Genomic DNA, 17,853 nt, shown 5'->3' with positions numbered 1-17,853 from the left:
CTGCCTCTTTTGTTTAAAATACCAGTTTATTGTTCCACTTTGGGGGTTTTTAGTCAATTTGAAATTCAGTTTTTACAGTTTGTATGATTGGTCCATGGTATTGGATTATAGCAATTTTGGCATGTGGCAAATGCACATTCTCAAATTAGTAAGTGTAGAGTACATTAGACAAAATATTTGTGTAGGTAGTTATATCTGCAAACACTCTGAAGAAATAGTGTATAGACTTGAGCAGCTGAAGGAAGTAATTTCTTAATAGAATAAATCAGATTACTGCAGCTGCTGAAGTCTCTACATTAATTTTCAACATTGTCTGTTTTCTTATTTTATGAAATATGAGCATATCCCGACTTTAAGGGAAAATATAATCAGAATATTGAAATTTGCAGGAAGTTTTGTAGGATGGCATTAACGTTTCATGTGAGTAAAATTGATTCTTGGCTGTAATTTTGTTTCATTGATTCTATATTTGTCTCCATTCCTTGAAATATAAGCTCCTTCCATTACAGTTAGTTTACTTTTGCTTTAGAATAATTTGATGTGAACAAGATTGAATAATAATGATTATTGAGCCAACTTGAAATTAAGATTGTTTCAGGGTGCTTTGACAAGAGAATTGGATTATCTGTGCACTACTGAAAGCCACAAGTGGTGCTTAGATTCAAATCCTAAAACAAAAGAAGCTTAAATTAAACAAATAAACCTCTCGTAGTTGCGGCAACAACACTAAGCACTTTATGCACCGGAAAATAAATGATCTGTAGTTGTTTAAATTGTGTAAGAACTGTGTGTTCATGCGATTGGCAGTTTTCACTTCACTTGTGACTGCCCATTAGGGAAATTACTGTGCAACTGAACAAATTAAGAACAAAGTTAACTGCTTCAAAATGCAATCAATTTTAGTAAAGGGGTATAAACATGATGAAATTGAAGCTACTTAAACACTGACTTTATTTTACAATTGCACAAAGTACTTTTCAGTGGAATATTTTAATCGGTTACACATTACACTAGGAAACTGTCCCCAAGATGTTTGTACTTCAGTACGTTACTGTGGGTGAGATGTGGGCCCAACAAATCGTACAGAAACTAATCGGTGGAAAGCAGTGAAGTTGGTGGGACAGCAGCAAGTCTGTTTTCTGGCAGGAAGTTTATGGCCAGTGTTTTCAGGGATAGTAAAGAAATTCTTATAGATTCTTGCATAGGTTAAAATAATACCTTGGAGTATTACCCAGTGCAAAATTCTAAACTAGCTGAATGAAAAAGTAAAACAGCATAGATTTCAAAAGGAAAATATAAGTTTCTAAAATTTTCGATTTATGCATCAGACGTGGCACTCCTCTGGCCTGCTCCATATGATCAACAATGAGAGAAATTTATAGTTGGTATAAGTGGAGTCTGGTGAAGAGATCATGGTGTCAGAATAAGAGGTCTGTTCAAACAATTTCATTACTTTGTCCACAGAATGTTCGTACACTTTGTTGTGCATGGTCTCCTTCAAAATACTCTCCTCCACAATTAATACACTGCTCACAATGCAGTTTCCACTCCTGGAAGCAGTCTTGATTTGCCTCTTGCTGGATCGCACGAAGTGCCATCTGCAAATTTTCTGTTCTCATCTATTGTTGCAAATCTTCATCCTTTTGTGGTGGGGTTGGTTAAGGTTTGTGGTGTTGTGTTGCATAATTGTTTGATCACTGCGTCTCGTCGTACTGTGCACTACAAAAGTTCCACCTACCTCAGTACAGCGTCTGATCAACAGCCCATTTCTCTGCTTACGTACATACTATCCAGGCAATGTTAAAAGCAGTGTTGAAGAAACACACTGCCAATACCTATGTTTGCAAAGTCTGCGTAAAGTATGTAGCAAGCTATCTTGTAATATGTCACAACAAATTTCGGGTGAAGGGAGATTGCTTCATCTCTTTAGAAAAATGGCAAAATTCTGCAATGATTTCTTTTATTTCTTTACATTCAAAATTAAACACTTGCCATCAGCCCGTATTTAATTAATGAATAATCAGTCCTCTGCTCACAGTTCATACAACCCATTATACACGCAATACGGCCAGAAGTGTACCTAAGTCTGACCTGAATTATTAAGTGATGTAGAATATGAGTTTCACATTCAGTTCTTTTCAGTGGATTTCTAATAAAGAAATTGCTTGCCAAGTATTCCATAGACAAATATGAAACGTGCCACGCGTTATTTTACAAAGGCCGAAACTTCACACCCGGTTCTCTTTCCAACAAAACAATCCAGAAACTTCCAAACTACACAAAACTCCATAAATGAACTGCTATTACGGCCACACAATCTGGGTGCGAGAAGTCATCATTTCTTCATTTTACACATAATAAAGACAGAAGCATTAAACATGGCCTGCATGTCCAATAGCTGACTAGCAACCCTTGTTCAGTCTGCTTCTCTCCTAATGTACCTACCTAGCAGTGTGCAGGAACTGCTCAACTGTGGTTGATCAAAATTATCAGCCAATCAGAACTATACTTAGAGATTATTCTCGCACCAAAACTGTCCTACACCAATCACTATTCAGATGCATTTGTCATTTCAATATGCAAATATTAATAGGTTTAACGAAACCAAACGAATAGAAAACTGATTGTGAAATAAACTTAGAAACTTATTACTCTGCAAACAGCTATTCTGGCTGCCTCCTTACAAAAGCAAGTACACTAAGACATACATCAGCAATGTGGGGTAAAACACAACTTTCCCCATGACAGTTACATAATGGTGTATATAATATAATATTGAAATTTTACCCTCACACTTTCTCATTCATTCCACAACAACAAAAGTTATTAATTTTTTCCATCAATCGATACAAAGGAGTTTCATGTTAGCACCTGTTTCTGTCCTTCAAAGTACTCACCAGTGTTGTGTAGAACCCGTTGCCAGCGATGTGGAAGGTGTAGTATACCATTAGCAGAGCCTGTTCTGTTGATGGTGCGAATGGAGCGGTTTACTGCCTGTCAAATCTGGAACGGTTCTGAAGCAAATGCAATGAAGTGGTTCCTTCACCTTCGGAATCAAATCGGTCACAAGGACTTAAGTCCGGGGAGTATGCTGGATGTAAAGTACTTCCCAGTCTTGTCAACTGAACAGAGAAGCCAAGCTTGCGCTGCCGCTTCTTTTGCAAAGCTGGTCGCAAGTGATGCTACAAAAATGAACAGTAATACTGTGCATTGACGGTCTGCCGTGGAGGAACATAATGCGTTAGGATGACACAATCAGTCGTACACAAGAATCGCCAAAACTTTAGACCGCTCCAGTATCAACAGAACAGGCTCTAATGGTATACTACGCCTTCCACATCACTGGCTTCTACACAATGCTGGTGATTACTTTGAAGGACAGTAACAGGTGCAAACATGTAACTCTTTGGTATTGGTTGTGAATGAGTAGTTGTCACTATTTAAGCTCCAACCCTTATATAGAGTGCTGTGTACGTTGCAAGAAATGGGTGCAGAAGATCACAAATTATTTTTCAATAACAAAACTGGATTTTTTCTGCTTCTCCATTAACTGGACATTTAGTTTTCTTGAAGGTCCCGTTGTTGAACAGTCTGGTTATGGGGCTCTGCATACTCTGCAGACTTTTGTGTTACGGGGAGGTGGGAGGGGAGGGACTGGTATGTTTCTTATAGGGTCAGTGGTTGTTGGCCATATTGCCAAGATTATTCACCATGTTTGTACCATAACTTTAATCCTACTTAAAGTAATACAGAAACTACTTTTTCTTGCTGCTCGTGCAGCCAGCGATCAAATTCTGAAATGGGCCAGTGTAAGCAGAACCACAAAAATAAAGCACGCAATTTGTTCTCAGTCATGCCCAAATCTTGTTCATCAATAACTGTTTCTTCATAAGTGCAGAGTGATTTTCTCGTGAGATGGAAAAAAGCTTATCTGACGTATAATAAATCACTAGATGTAATTCTCCTACATAAAAACTGTTTCGACAAAATATTTTAAGGACCAGAAGGAAAGGAAAGTTATTGCAGTGGATGCTCTTTGCTCATTTCTTCTTTATGTACTGTTGTGTATGTAAGCCTGCCAGCCAGTGTGTCTTAGATCATTATTTGCAGAGTTGGGTCAAGCTAGCATGAGATTATAATACTGCGATAATCATCATTTCAGAATCACTAAATATTTGAATCTGTAGTAGTTCCATGTTAGAAATTGTAAGTTGATGCATGCTGTGTTTAATGGAATAAACCTAACCTTGTTACCCCCTTAATGAATGACATCTGCATGGTGTACCCTCGTGTTGTTCAAAATCACGCGCTCAAGCACTCTCTTCTGTACATGGAAATGTCAGCGAGCGGAAGTGTGATATGTGACAAAATTCATATCACCAAGTTCTCTTTTCAATCTTAACTTCGAACTGGAACTGGCTAAGTTAGAATGTTTTAAGTTGAGTATTATAATGTACATTATTATTTTTCAGGTGAAATATAGTATTTTTATGTAACAGTGACGAGCACATGTTGTTTCTCCAATCTGAGAATGAATATTCATTTATGCTATGTAACAAAAGGTGCTTTACTGTATTAATGTGATAAGTGCTTGAGTCTCTTCTGCATTATTATTTGTAAGATATGTAATTATACTATTATATGACCTATTGTAGCTGTAAATTTATTATTTCATTTGAGTATCGATGAACAGTCTAGAAATGAGACCGGAATTGATCATTTTAGTAATGTTTATATATATTACTTTTCGCTGTAAACACTTCACAAAATAAAAAGTAAAAGGAAAGAAGGAATTGACTTTGATTGGCTGGATTACATTTTATAACCTGATGTTGATAATACTGAAGAACTTCATATTTTTGTTTCTCTCATGGTGAGTGCACGGTTTCATTTGAGAGGGCATGCTCCTGTTGGTCCATCATGTGACAGGCGCTATACTTAGTGTTAAATAGCCTATTTGTCCAGCACTGTCTACAGAAAAAGGGAATCTAATGTATGTGTATTAAAAACTCAAGTATGGTAGTTTTATGGAAAAACCATTTGGAAAGGAAAAACAGACAACTTGTTACAACCAATTCTGTTTTCATTTCACCTTTCCAACAAATGTAAGAAAGGTAAGATGAAATTTTCAAGACACATTCTTTCCATACATACAAACAAAATTATAAGTATACAAATGCTTTGTTTCCATGATGCCAACAGACTCTGGCACAGAAACCAAGATGACATTCTAAATACACTTCTAGCTATAAAATTCCAGCAACATGGTGGCATGCAACAAGCATCATATTGGCATGACGTGTACTAAATTCTTGGCTACATAATTTTTTTAAGATTGTGCATATCAGAAATTACTTTAGATACTAAGCTGAAATTCATACTATCATCAACTATTATCATTACAAACAGTTATTTGAAGATTCATCGGAATCAAACAATGAAAAATAATCCACGATGGAATAACAGTACTGAAAAAAAAAAAAAAAAAAAACGCACGCACGCAATATTGTGTCTGGCTGCAAAGCCAGGCTGAGCAGATGCACATGGTGGGAGAAGCAGTCAGGGTAAGACGGCAGCTAGGGTGGGGAGGGGGAGGGGTCTATTACATACAGAAATATGGGGGCAAGAGTGTAGGAGGAGGAGTTGTGCAGGGATGGATGAAGAAATTGTGTAGGTTCTGTGGACAGCAGACTACCAGTGTGTGTGTGTGTGTGTGTGTGTGTGTGTGTGGTTTTTTTTTCCCCCAGAAGTGATTCCGACAGATTCCCTATCAGTTTTCTATTTTGCTACATCTCAGTTTTCTCATTTAGAAACTGTCTGAATATATGTCGTTTATGAGAAGATTGTGGTGTGCCTCATGTCAGAATTGTGCCCTTTTGAGACAACAGTTTATCATTCCCCGATATTGTCACACACATTGATCAACATGCCATGACTGTTACGCGAATATGGAATCAATGGATCAGGAGCACCATACTCGATGCTATGCAGGTTTTCAACAGCTTCACGTGACTAGTTCCCAAGAGAAGAGATGTATTGTTTACTTGCCTGTACAGCTACATTTTCATAACTGATTCAGAAAATGGGTTTGTTTGTAGCAAAACAAGCATTTACACACAGTGTGACAGGAGCTCCTCAGACTGTTAGATGGACAATTTTTGCCGCTTCCAGAGAGGCACACTGACAGTGGTGTACCCAACAACACTGCACACAATAGTGGCACCATGTAGTCTTCCAAATCCTACATACAGTGTCATGCTGTGGCAGTGGCTCCAAGGAGAGTCAACACTGCTATTTTGCATTTGTCATAGTTGTGTGAGTGTGGGACCTTGTCAATTTATGGGGTGCTACTGGTTAAACAACACTATCGCCTATGGTTTGCTCCTATAATTTGAATAGGCCAGTGACTGAACCCTATCTTCTAGTTCCCTGTGATGTTACCTTTCACCAAGATAATATAAGACTGCATGCTGCCCTCACCTGTCTCGATACAGAGTGTGCACAGCTGTTGCTGGGGCCAGCAAATTCTCTAGATGAAAACATCTGCCCATGGTTTACCAACAACTTGCTTGGCACATCTCATCAGCCACTACGACTGGTGAACTCTGGCGTAAAGCTGAAAGCGCATGGAATGATGTGCCCATATAATCCAAACTCTGTTCAAATTGATGCCCAGCCCATTGAAAGCCATTGTTGCCGGCAGATCTGTATAACGCATTTCATACCCTGTGACTCCCCAAAACACCTACAAATGTAATCATGCGTTCTTCGTGTTAAATTGTATACAGTAAGTAAAATTTTACTATTTACTGTCTTTGCTGGTACGTACAGGTCCAGTGTGTTTCCTGTGATTAATATACAGGGTGTGGCGTGGGAACTTCCTTATTTAAAAAAATCATAGAGTATTAGAGACATCAATTCAAGTATGTTTTCTTTACAAAGAGTAACATCTAAAGTTTTGTTCCATTAGGTTTTGAAAATGATATCTTGAAGGTGGCCTCCATTCTGCTCAACGCATTTGGAGAGTCGAAATCGGAAGTTTCATTACACTTTTTTCCAACACGTCTCTGTCGATGTTGGCAACAGCAACACAAATATTGTTCCGTAACTCAGCCAGGGTCTGTGGACGATTGATATACACCAAGGATTTTAGATAGCCCCATAAGAAAAAGTTGCATGGCGCTAAATCTGGCAAGCATGCTGGTCACTGGAGATCACCCCTCAAAGAGATGAGATGATAGGGGAAGTGTTCATGCAACATGGTCATCGATGTTCATACCGTGTAAGCTGTGGTGCCAGGTTGTTGGAATCAAGACATCACCCACATCCATTTCTCCAAGTTCTGGAAGAAAAAGTTGTTCAATCATCTGAACATAACGCTCAGAAGTGACCGTCACTGCCTTGTCGCTCTCTTTGAAAAACCATGGGCCAATAATTGCCAACTTTAGATAGTGTGCACAAAACAGTCACACATTCTGTGTGCAGGGGCTGGTCATGAAGTTCTCAGAGGCTCGTGTCACTCCAAAACTGCATATTTTGTTTATTGACGCAGCCAGGCAAATGAAAATGTACCTCGTCACTGAAGAACACTAAGGCTCATCGATAAAGGCTTCACACGCATCTTTTTGTGAAAGAAAATCACGTGGATGAAGTGTGTGCACCACTGACACTTCATACAGATGAAATTTCAACTCTTCATGAAGAATTCGTTTCACTGTGCATTCAGAAATTGCACAGGCAGCTACGTGTTTGTGTGCAGATCACTTGGGGTGAATTCAAAATTGACATCCTTACCCTCTCAATGTTTTCAGGCCTTCTGGTGGTTCTTGAAGGTCCTGGTTTCTTTTTCTGCACACTTCCAGTATCCATAAAGGTGTCTACCCACATAACCATTGATTTTCCATCAGGAACACAACCTGCAGGCACGATGTTGAACTGTTTCCTGAATGCCCGCTGAGTTCTGATGACCGAACATCCATTCGAGAAGTGGGCTGCAATGGCGAACGCGTGCTCATCTCTTGCCCACTGCACGATTGCTACTAAACTGACCTTTTCTATTTTTTTTTTAAGAAAAAAAAGTCTCGCTCTTTTGATTGCACTGAAACCCATGCAACAATGAGTAACAGCTGCTGTGTGCCATGCGTTTCAAATAAGAAGTTCTTGCGCTGCATCTTGTACTATGACGAAGTCAAGGTTGTTGAAATTTTGCAATGGGAATGCAAAAGTTTTCATGGGTTTTTAAATTATGTCTTTCATTGAATAGTCAGTTACATCCATGTGAGTTTGTACACTAGTACAGTAGTGTGGATAGTATAAGGTTTACAAGTTTTAAAGAGTTTTGATGTAGTACTCAACTCGCCAAGGATACTCAAATTTGTTTAAAAATTTTGTTGTAACAAAAATTGTTCAAATTTCATTTGTCAAAGTAAATGTAATAGAATGCTCAGCTTTTGGGTGTTTGTTCTCTAGTAGCTTCTCCGCAACATCTGTAAAATTTAGCTTTTAGGAATGGACGGTTTTTTTATGTAATTGGAGGCAAAGTTTGCTCCTGAAAATTTTTCCTTGAATTTTAATGAATTTCAGTCGCACGTCTCAGAAAGCCCTCCTTCAATTAAGTTAGTGAGACATTCATTAGAAAGAACACATTTTCCTCTACACTGCACCTTAATTTCATTTGTTTTTGGAGATTCCCAAAATCATCCAAGATACATTCATGCAAATTTTCATGAACGGCAGTAGAACTTACTACTTTTCAAATAATGCGTGCACTGCCTTACAAACTGTTGCATTAACCAAAAATGGTTCAAATAGCTCTTAACACTATGGGACTTAACATCTGAGGTCATCAGTACCCTAGAACTTAGAACTACTTAAACCTGACTAACCTAAGGACATCACACACATCCATTCCCGAGACAGGTTTCAAACCTGCAACAGTAGCAATCGCGTGGTTCCGGAGTGAAGTGCCTAGAACCTCTTGGCCACTGCGGCCGACTTGCATTAACCTTTTGCTTCTCTGTTGTGCTAGCTGTTTCTTCACTATGGCTCAGCTATAGATGGAGAAAGAGATACTGCTACTTCAGCAGTACTCTTAACAGAAGGGTGTGAAACCATATTGCAAGTTCGTATTATCCTAAGTAGCACAATGTAAATATGTTGTATATTTCCAGATGATTTTATTTTCCACTGAATTTATATTGTTATCTAGATTGGTTCATTGTAAGATAAGCCTACAGTACTGTCGTACTTATCTGTAGAAAAAAGAAGTCTGCTACATTAATGACATTGCAATGAACATAATTTTACACAATAAATTTCCTCTCTGCAGTGGAGCATATACTGACTTGAAACTTCCTGGCAATATCTATTCAAGTAGTTGATTCCCAGTCCAGCAATGAGTGGACATGGTGATCTTTCCCATCCATTGCTGCTGTTTCCTGAAGGGGTTCCATTATTTATCATACATTTGAACTTCCAACTATTAATAGACCTACACTCTTTTCAGTGTACTTCCACATGACATGGGACAAAGTAGATTTCCCAATAATTTTAGTGGAAGACAGCACTTCAAAGTTGTTAGTTATGGGGTGGTTGTAATACCATGAGTTCTTTCTGGTCCTCGACTGTGCTATACAGGACCCCAAGATGCATCACCAACATATTATTCACAGTCAAGTGAATAGGTAGTGATAGATCCTGTACCGCTTGCAGAGGACATAATGTTCACAGGAGAGAGAGTACTTGAGGTACCTTTGATTCCACTGGTACATGTCTCTCAGCAGCTTTCCAGACACACTAATTTGTAGTAGCAGCTTCTAATGATGTAACTAAGTGCTTACAATCAGTAACTAACTCATCCCATGTCCAAAAACAGAATTTACATTGGGTCTGCATTGTGGCTAGTGTGCTGGCGGAAGTAAGACTGTGAGGGCTGTTGTGAACCGCTCCTGGATAGCTCAATGAGTAGACCATTTGTCCTCAAAAGACAGAGATTCTGGGTTCAGGTCTTGGTCTGGCACACAGTTTAAATTTACCAGGAAGTTTCAATGTACATTTAGCTGTTTGTTTACCAAAAATGATCAAATAATTTAGAAATAGGTTGTACTGTTCTATGGGTGTGAATTTCATAATATTAGGTTTTTTCCTTGCAGGTTTGAATTTGTGCTGCATTTCAATTTGAATAAAGCCAACACCTTAAGAACCATGTAAGTATTTTTAGTCAAGCGCAAAATTGAAATTGATATGTGAAATTTTTATAGAACAAAACGAACTTCTTTAAAGTCACTCTAACCTGCAACTTGTTGGTAAAATGGTAATTTGTCTTCATCATAAAGCCTTACTGCTCTCAAAATATGAATTTCTACAGAGGTCATGCACTAATTGTTTGCCAAAAAGAATCATCATATTGACAAAAGTTTCCACCTGATAGAAAAGAGAAATACACTGGGAAATATTGGTAAACATGTTTTGCCTGCTTAATAACTGTGCACAACCTGTCAAATTGAGCTGACTAAGTTGTTAAATGCTTTAGATTCACCCCCTTCAGATGAAGGTGCACACCTGAAACAATTCTTTTCTGTTCATTTGTGTCCACAGTCCTGAAGTGCCTTGACTGGATTGTTATTAACCCTCAAGTGGGTGCAGCTGTGTATGTATGTAAAATGATCCCAGCAAATGAATGACCCAGATTGCTTGATAGCAGCACAATCAGGCAGTTGTGTACAAGATACAAGTGTTGTCCAGAAAGTAATGCACTGCATTTTTTTCTTCAACAATTCTCTTTATTGAACATAATGAAAATACACACATGAAACAATGGTGTTTTATCTACACACCCTATTTTTCCACGTAATCTCCATCCCATTCTATGGCCTTCCTCCAATTCAAAACAAGAGTGTGTATGACCTGTCAGTATAAATCCTTGCCCTGATGGCAAAGCCAGTGCTTCACTGTCTGAATTGCCTCCATATCGTCCTCAAAATGTCTTCCACGAATGGCATCCTTTAATGGCCCAAACAAGTGGAAGTAGTTGCTTTGAATTTTGATTACTGTGGGGAGTGAGAATGATGTCATTCCAACAACTGTCGTTTTCTTTTGGTCTCAAAATGGTGAACCCACGTTTCATAACTTGTCACAATCTGGGAAAAGAAGGCCTCCCCCTCATCTTCAAAATGATGCTACAAATCAAGGCAAATGTTTTTTCTCTGTGATTTGTGATCCACCATTAGACACCACAGACCGATCTTGCACACACTTTTGAATATCCAAGAGTGCGGATAATTGCATCCACACTTCCTTTGCTAATTGACAAATACAGCACCAACTGCTGGATCATAATGCATCTGCCCTCATGAATGACAACAGCTCGCTGCGACATGTCAGGTGACAGCCGTGGATGGTCTTCCCAACCGCTGCAAATCATAGAGCTCTGCCAAACTGTCTTCTGATGACCTCACCCTCTGTGCCCAGTGACTAACTGTACTTCTGTCAACAGCAGATGCTCCATAGACTTTTCACAAGTTTTTGTGAATATTCCCCACAGTTTCTTTCTCAGCAGTGAGAAATTCAATGATGGCACGTTATTTGTAACATACATCACCTACAGATGCCATTTTGAAACTGTCCTGCAACTACACTATCTGTCGGAAGTGATGGAAACTTGGTGTGCTAACTCAGGAGGCTTCAAATAGTATACACATAACATTTCGCATTCATAGCATTGTTTTTGGCTGAGAAAAAAAAGTGATGCATTACTTTCTGGGCAACCCTCATAGATAGTAATCGAATAAGTGGTTGGCTGAGATCTGATGCAACTGTGCTGCTTCAAGTGTGTTATTACTGTGCGTTACCTCCTGTCTGTGGCAACTTGTTTAATTAAACAGTGTATCAGCTCGTATTATGTAAGCTTATTTTATCATTGTTTAGTTCAACTAAGATGAAACTGTGATTTTGCTCATACATGTTTGTTTACCTTGGTAACATAAAGGCAGCTATTCTTAACATGTATACGAAGAATGCAACGCACCTGCTCGTGTTACAAATATCAGCACACCTGCACAAGGGTTAAATATATTTAGTTATGATCACACTTTTGGCTAATGTGTCATTCTCAAGTAGCAGTGTTAATGCATGTTCACTCCTCTTAAGGCCAGATTGTCTTCTTGTCAGTCATGCTTACATATTTCATATGTTTATCAGAATAGGCTTTCTTATCATCTACATAAATTACTGTAGCACTTCACCTAATATTCGTATCAATTCCATATCATACTGCATTCATATTTGTCACCAAAGTGACACATCCTTTTATGTTGACAAGGAATGCTATTCTTTTGCTCATATATAATATGTTAACATGATTGACTCAGGAATGGGTCCTCTTGAAGAGAAATGAAATGCATTGACACACTTCGTACTGGGCTGTTATTGGAGAATGGTACATCACAAATTACAGTTGTAAATAAATAAGTACATTTAAAAATGTTTTCATTTTTATTAACATGTGATACTCTTGGCACTAGTTTGATCTTCCTTGGCACTACATCCCTTAAAATAAAAAAGGTCAGGAAACGCATCTCCAAGTATGTCAAGCATAAAGTCTGTCATGAGCAGAATTTGATAACTATTACAGTAACACTTGCAACCATTTTTCATCTTGATGAAATACAGCTGTCCTCAAGGTATGGTAAGTTAATAAAGAATGTGAAAATTGTGCTGACTGCACTGACTTCTTGTAATAACTTAAAACAAAACTTGACATTTCAAGTCAAACTTAAAAGAAGAAAAATAAAAAATAAAAACAGATTCTAACAGTGGCACCAAACAGTTGGTTCATCAGAAAGTCAGCTGCAGAATTAAGAGATTCTGAGAGATTGGTGAGAATAGCCAGAACATTCAGAGATGAAGTTGGTATTCTGGCTACACCAGGAAGAAAACACATTAAGCAATTTTCTGCCTGATACTGTAAAATAAATAGAGCACTTAGTTTTTCTGAGGATGACTAATTCAGCAGACTTTTCCGAGGGATGGGTGAAATACTGAGTGTCATGAAAGTGGCGAGATTGGACTGAGTAAACATTGGGAATTAGTACAGGTGCTGATAACAGAGCATTTGGGCACCCCACAGACCAATCATCATCATCATCATCATCATATAATGTCAGACTAATGCTGTCAACAATGATTACACATTTTAAGTGCTCTGCCAGTACACATCACTGAATCAAAACATTTCAGTGTACGGAGGTGAAAAAACTGTCAAGAAAAGCTTGCATTGGAGTTATACCTTTCCATTTTCTACAAAGAAGTTGATACAGAATAAGATGTTGAGTACAAACAGTGTGCATGACCATCACTTGAGGAAAAATCAACTGCCTACTGAAGAGTTCATAGTGAGTGGACCTGAAGTCTGATGTAATAATAATTCCATTAGATTTTGCTGAAATTTATTCATTTGTCTCCACCAATTTGTTGAAAGTTTCCAGTGAAAAAATTATCACTCAACTTTGTATTAAATAGTGATTTATTTTGTTGAAAATGTACAAATACTGTGCAAAAGCACGTGCATTATGAGAGCCTAAAATCTGACACAGTAGTTGTTCATGTTTTTGTGACGACTGATGAATTCATATAAAGTACTGTAGTGATGGATCTGCTGCTCAGTAAAAAATCTTTGATTTGTGCACATTTTATTATTAAAATCTGACAAATAAAGAAATTAATTTTTGTTGCCAAAGCTCATATAAAATTATTTAGTGTGGGCTAAAAATACAGATTTTCTTCTGTGTCCACAGTTGCTGGAGTGAGAGAAAATCAAATGTATTTGTTCCAATTGTCTTGGAATAGATTGAAATGAAATGAGTTTCTGGAGACTTGCTGTCATTTGTTGCAAAAATTTTAGACTCTGTAGACAATCCACCAGTTTCAATTTTGCACCCAGGGCAGTATATTGCCTGCATTTATGACAGCTGGTTGTGGGTTGTAATATTTGTGCAATTTCACTTTAACAGCATGATTCTCTGCCCACTTTCATGTGTTTTTGTGGCCTTTCACATTTGTTCCACTGGCCACCCAGAAGAAACATTTGCTAGATCCTTTTTTTGAGTCATCAGTCTTCCAACTGATTTGATGCGGCCTGCTATGAATTCCTCTCCTAGCCAACCTCTTCATCTCAGAGTAGCACTTGCAACCTGTGCCCTCAGTTATTTGCTGGATGTATTCCAATCTCTGTCTTCCTCTACAGTTTTTACTCTACAGCTTACCGTAGTACCATGGAAGTTAATCCCTGATGTCTTAACATATGTCCTATAATCCTGTCTCTTCTCCATGACACTGTTTTCCATATATTTCTTTCCTCTCCGATTCTATGCAGAACCTCCTCATTCCTTACCTTATGAATCCATCAAATTTTCAACATCCTTCTATAGCACCATATTTAAAATGCTTTGATTCTCTTCTGTTCCCATTTTTCCACAGTCCATGTTTCACTACAATAAAATGCTGTGCTCCAAACATACATTCTCAGAAATTTCTTCCTCAAATTAAGGCATATGTTTGATACTAGTGGACTTCTGGCCCTTTTTGCCATTGCTAGTCATCATGGGTTATTTTGCTGTCTAGGTAATAGAATTCCTTGACTTCATCTATTTCATGGCCATCACTGCTGATGTTAAGTTTCCCACTATTCTCATTTCCGCTATTTCTCATTACTTTGGTCTTTCTTTGATTTGCTCTAAATCCATATTCTGAACTCATTAGATTGTTCATTTCATTCAGAAAATGCTGTAATTGCTCTTCACTTTCACTGAGGATAGCAATGTAATCAGTGAATCTTATCATTGATATCATTTTGCCTCAAATTTTAATTCCATTCTTAAATCTTCCTTTAAGATCCATAATTGCTTCTTCAGTGTATAGATTGAACAGTTGGGGCAAATGACTACATCCTTGTCTTACACCCTTTTGAATCTGAGCACTTTGTTTCTGGTCTTCCACTCTTATTGTTCCCTCTTTGCTCCTGCACATATTGTATATTATCCACTTTTCCGTGTACCTTATCCCTATTTTTCTCATAATTTAGAACATCTTGCACTATCTGATATTGTCGAATGCTTTTCCAGGCTGACAAATAGTATGAACTTGTCTTGATTCTTCTTTACTTTTACTCCCATTAGCAATCTCAGAGTCAGATTTTCCTCTCTGGTGCCTTTACCTTTCTTAAAGCCAAACTGATCATCATCTAACACATCCTCAATTTCCTTTTCCATTCTTCTGTATATTATTCTTGTCAGCAACTTGAATGCATGAGCTGTTAAGGGGAGTAGGATGTGAAACGGGCCAACTTGGAGCAGGAGAGGCACCACAGGACATTTTATTTTCTACTGTCTATACATAACAAAATACATTTTTTGATATGCTGCTCGTGTCTGTGTGTGTGCGGATGGATATGTGTGTGTGTGCGAATGTATACCTGTCCTTTTTTCCCCCCAAGGTAAGTCTTTCCGCTCCCGGGATTGGAATGACTCCTTACCCTCTCCCTTAAAACCCACATCCTTTCATCTTTCCCTCTCCTTCCCTCTTTCCTGACGAAGCAACCGTTGGTTGCGAAAGCTAGAATTTTGTGTGTATGTTTGTGTTTGTTTGTGTGTCTGTCGACCTGCCAGCACTTTCATTTGGTAAGTCACATCATCTTTGTTTTTAGATAAAATACATTTTTTTTTTAGATATCAAATTTCATCATATTTTCACTTACTGTTGGCTGCATTTGTTGCTATAGGTACATTTTTCTTCACAAGTAAGAGAGATTCTTTGATGAATTTTGCACAGCATACAAACCATACTTACAGGTGTATGAAACTAGAATTTTCCAAATCTATTAAAAACTGTGGTAAAAATTGAGATAATTAACTACAAAATTTGATTTTTTTCTAAAAATAAAGTTTAAAATGTGACAGCTCATTCATTTTTTCATAAATTAAATAGATTCTAGAGTTTCAGACACCTGTAAGTATGGTTTGTATGCTGTGCAAAATTCATTGAATAGTATCTCTTACTTATGAAGAAAAGTGTACCTATAGCAACAAATTCAGCCAATAGTAAGTGAAAAAATGATGAAATTGCACGTGTAAAAAAAATTATTTTGTTATGTTTTTGAACTTCCGCTGCTACAAGTGTGAATCCTGAATCCTTCCTGGTCATGCTGACAAAGTTTTATGAATTTACTTGTAAAAGTTAATGATATGTATATAATAGAGGGAAACATTCCACATGGGAAAAATATATCTAAAAACAAAGATGATGTGACTTACCAAACGAAAGCGCTGGCAGGTCGATAGACACACAAACATACACACAAAATTCAAGCTTTCGCAACCAACGGTTGCTTCATCAGGAAAGAGGGAAAGACGAAAGGATGTGGGTTTTAAGGGAGAGGGTAAGGAGTCATTCCAATCCCGGGAGTGGAAAGACTTACCTTAGGGGGAAAAAAGGACAGCTATACACTCGCACACACACACATATCCATCTGCACATACACAGACTCAAGCAGACATTTGTAAAGGCAAAGAGTTTGGGCAGAGATGTCAGTCGAGGCGGAAGTACAGAGGCAAAGATGTTGTTGAAAGGTAAGTGAGGTATGAGCGGCGGCAACTTGAAATTAGTGGAGGTTGAGGCCTGGCGGATAACGAGAAGAGAGGATATACTGAAGGGCAAGTTCCCATCTCCGGAGTTCTGACAGGTTGGTGTTAGTGGGAAGTATCCAGATAACCCGGACGGCGTAACACTGTGCCAAGATGTGCTGGCCGTGCACCAAGGCATGTTTAACCACAGGGTGATCCTCATTACCAACAAACACTGTCTGCCTGTGTCCATTCATGCGAATGGACAGTTTGTTGCTGGTCATTCCCACATAGAAAGCTTCACAGTGTAGGTAGGTCATGTGGGAATCAGCAGCAACAAACTGTCCATTCGCATCAATGGACACAGGCAGACAGTGTTTGTTGCTAATGAGATCACCCTGTGGCTAAACATGCCTTGGTGCACGGCCAGCACATCTTGGCACGGTGTTACACCGTCCGGGTTATTTGGATACTTCCCACTAACACCAACCTGTCAGAAGTCCGGAGATAGGAACTTGCCCTTCAGTATATCCTCTCTTCTCGTTATCCGCCAGGCCTCAACCTCCGCTAATTTCAAGTTGCCACCGCTCATACCTCACCTGTCTTTCAACAACATCTTTGCCTCTGTACTTCCGCCTCGACTGACATCTCTGCCCAAACTCTTTACCTTTACAAATGTCTGCTTGTGCCTGTGTATGTGTGGATGGATATGTGTGTGTGTGCGAGTGTATACCTGTCCTTTTTTCCCCCTAAGGTAAGTCTTTCCGCTCCCGGGATTGGAATGACTCCTTACCCTCTCCCTTAAAACCCACATCCTTTCGTCTTTCCCTCTCCTTCCCTCTTTCCTGATGAAGCAACCGTTGGTTGTGAAAGCTTGAATTTTGTGTGTATGTTTGTGTTTGTTTGTGTGTCTATCGACCTGCCAGCACTTTCGTTTGGTAAGTCACATCATCTTTGTTTTTAGATATATTTACTTGTAAAAGTATAGACAGTGGAAATTAAAATGTCCTCTGGTGCCTCTCCTGCTCCAAGTCAGCCCGTTTGATGCCCTACTGCCCCTTAAGCTGATTGTGCAATAATTCTTGTATTTGTCAGCTCTTTCAATTTTTGGCATTGGTGTGGATGATATTTTTCTGAAAATCAGAGGGTATATTGCCAGACTCATACATTCTATACACCAATGTGAGTAGCCATTTTGTTGCCATTTCCTCCAATGATTTTAGAAATTCTGATGGAA

At 38.5% G+C, this 17,853-nt stretch overlaps 1 protein-coding gene across 1 annotated transcript in view; it reads left to right on the top strand.

The window, feature by feature from the left end:
- Window positions 1–10,173: 10,173 nt before the first annotated feature.
- LOC126234627 (uncharacterized) overlaps window positions 10,174–17,853 on the top strand; it is a 56,060-nt gene continuing 48,380 nt past the window's right edge. The window contains exon 1 of the mRNA XM_049943354.1: window positions 10,174–10,205. The gene's annotated coding sequence lies outside the window, so the exon portion shown is untranslated. The remainder of the gene's footprint in view (window positions 10,206–17,853) is intronic.

Source organism: Schistocerca nitens, chromosome 2 (assembly GCF_023898315.1).
Source record: "Schistocerca nitens isolate TAMUIC-IGC-003100 chromosome 2, iqSchNite1.1, whole genome shotgun sequence".
Classification (NCBI taxonomy): Eukaryota; Metazoa; Arthropoda; class Insecta; order Orthoptera; family Acrididae; genus Schistocerca; species Schistocerca nitens.
The sequence above is the reverse complement of the archived record's forward strand: the minus strand, read 5'-3'. Positions and strand labels throughout refer to the sequence as shown.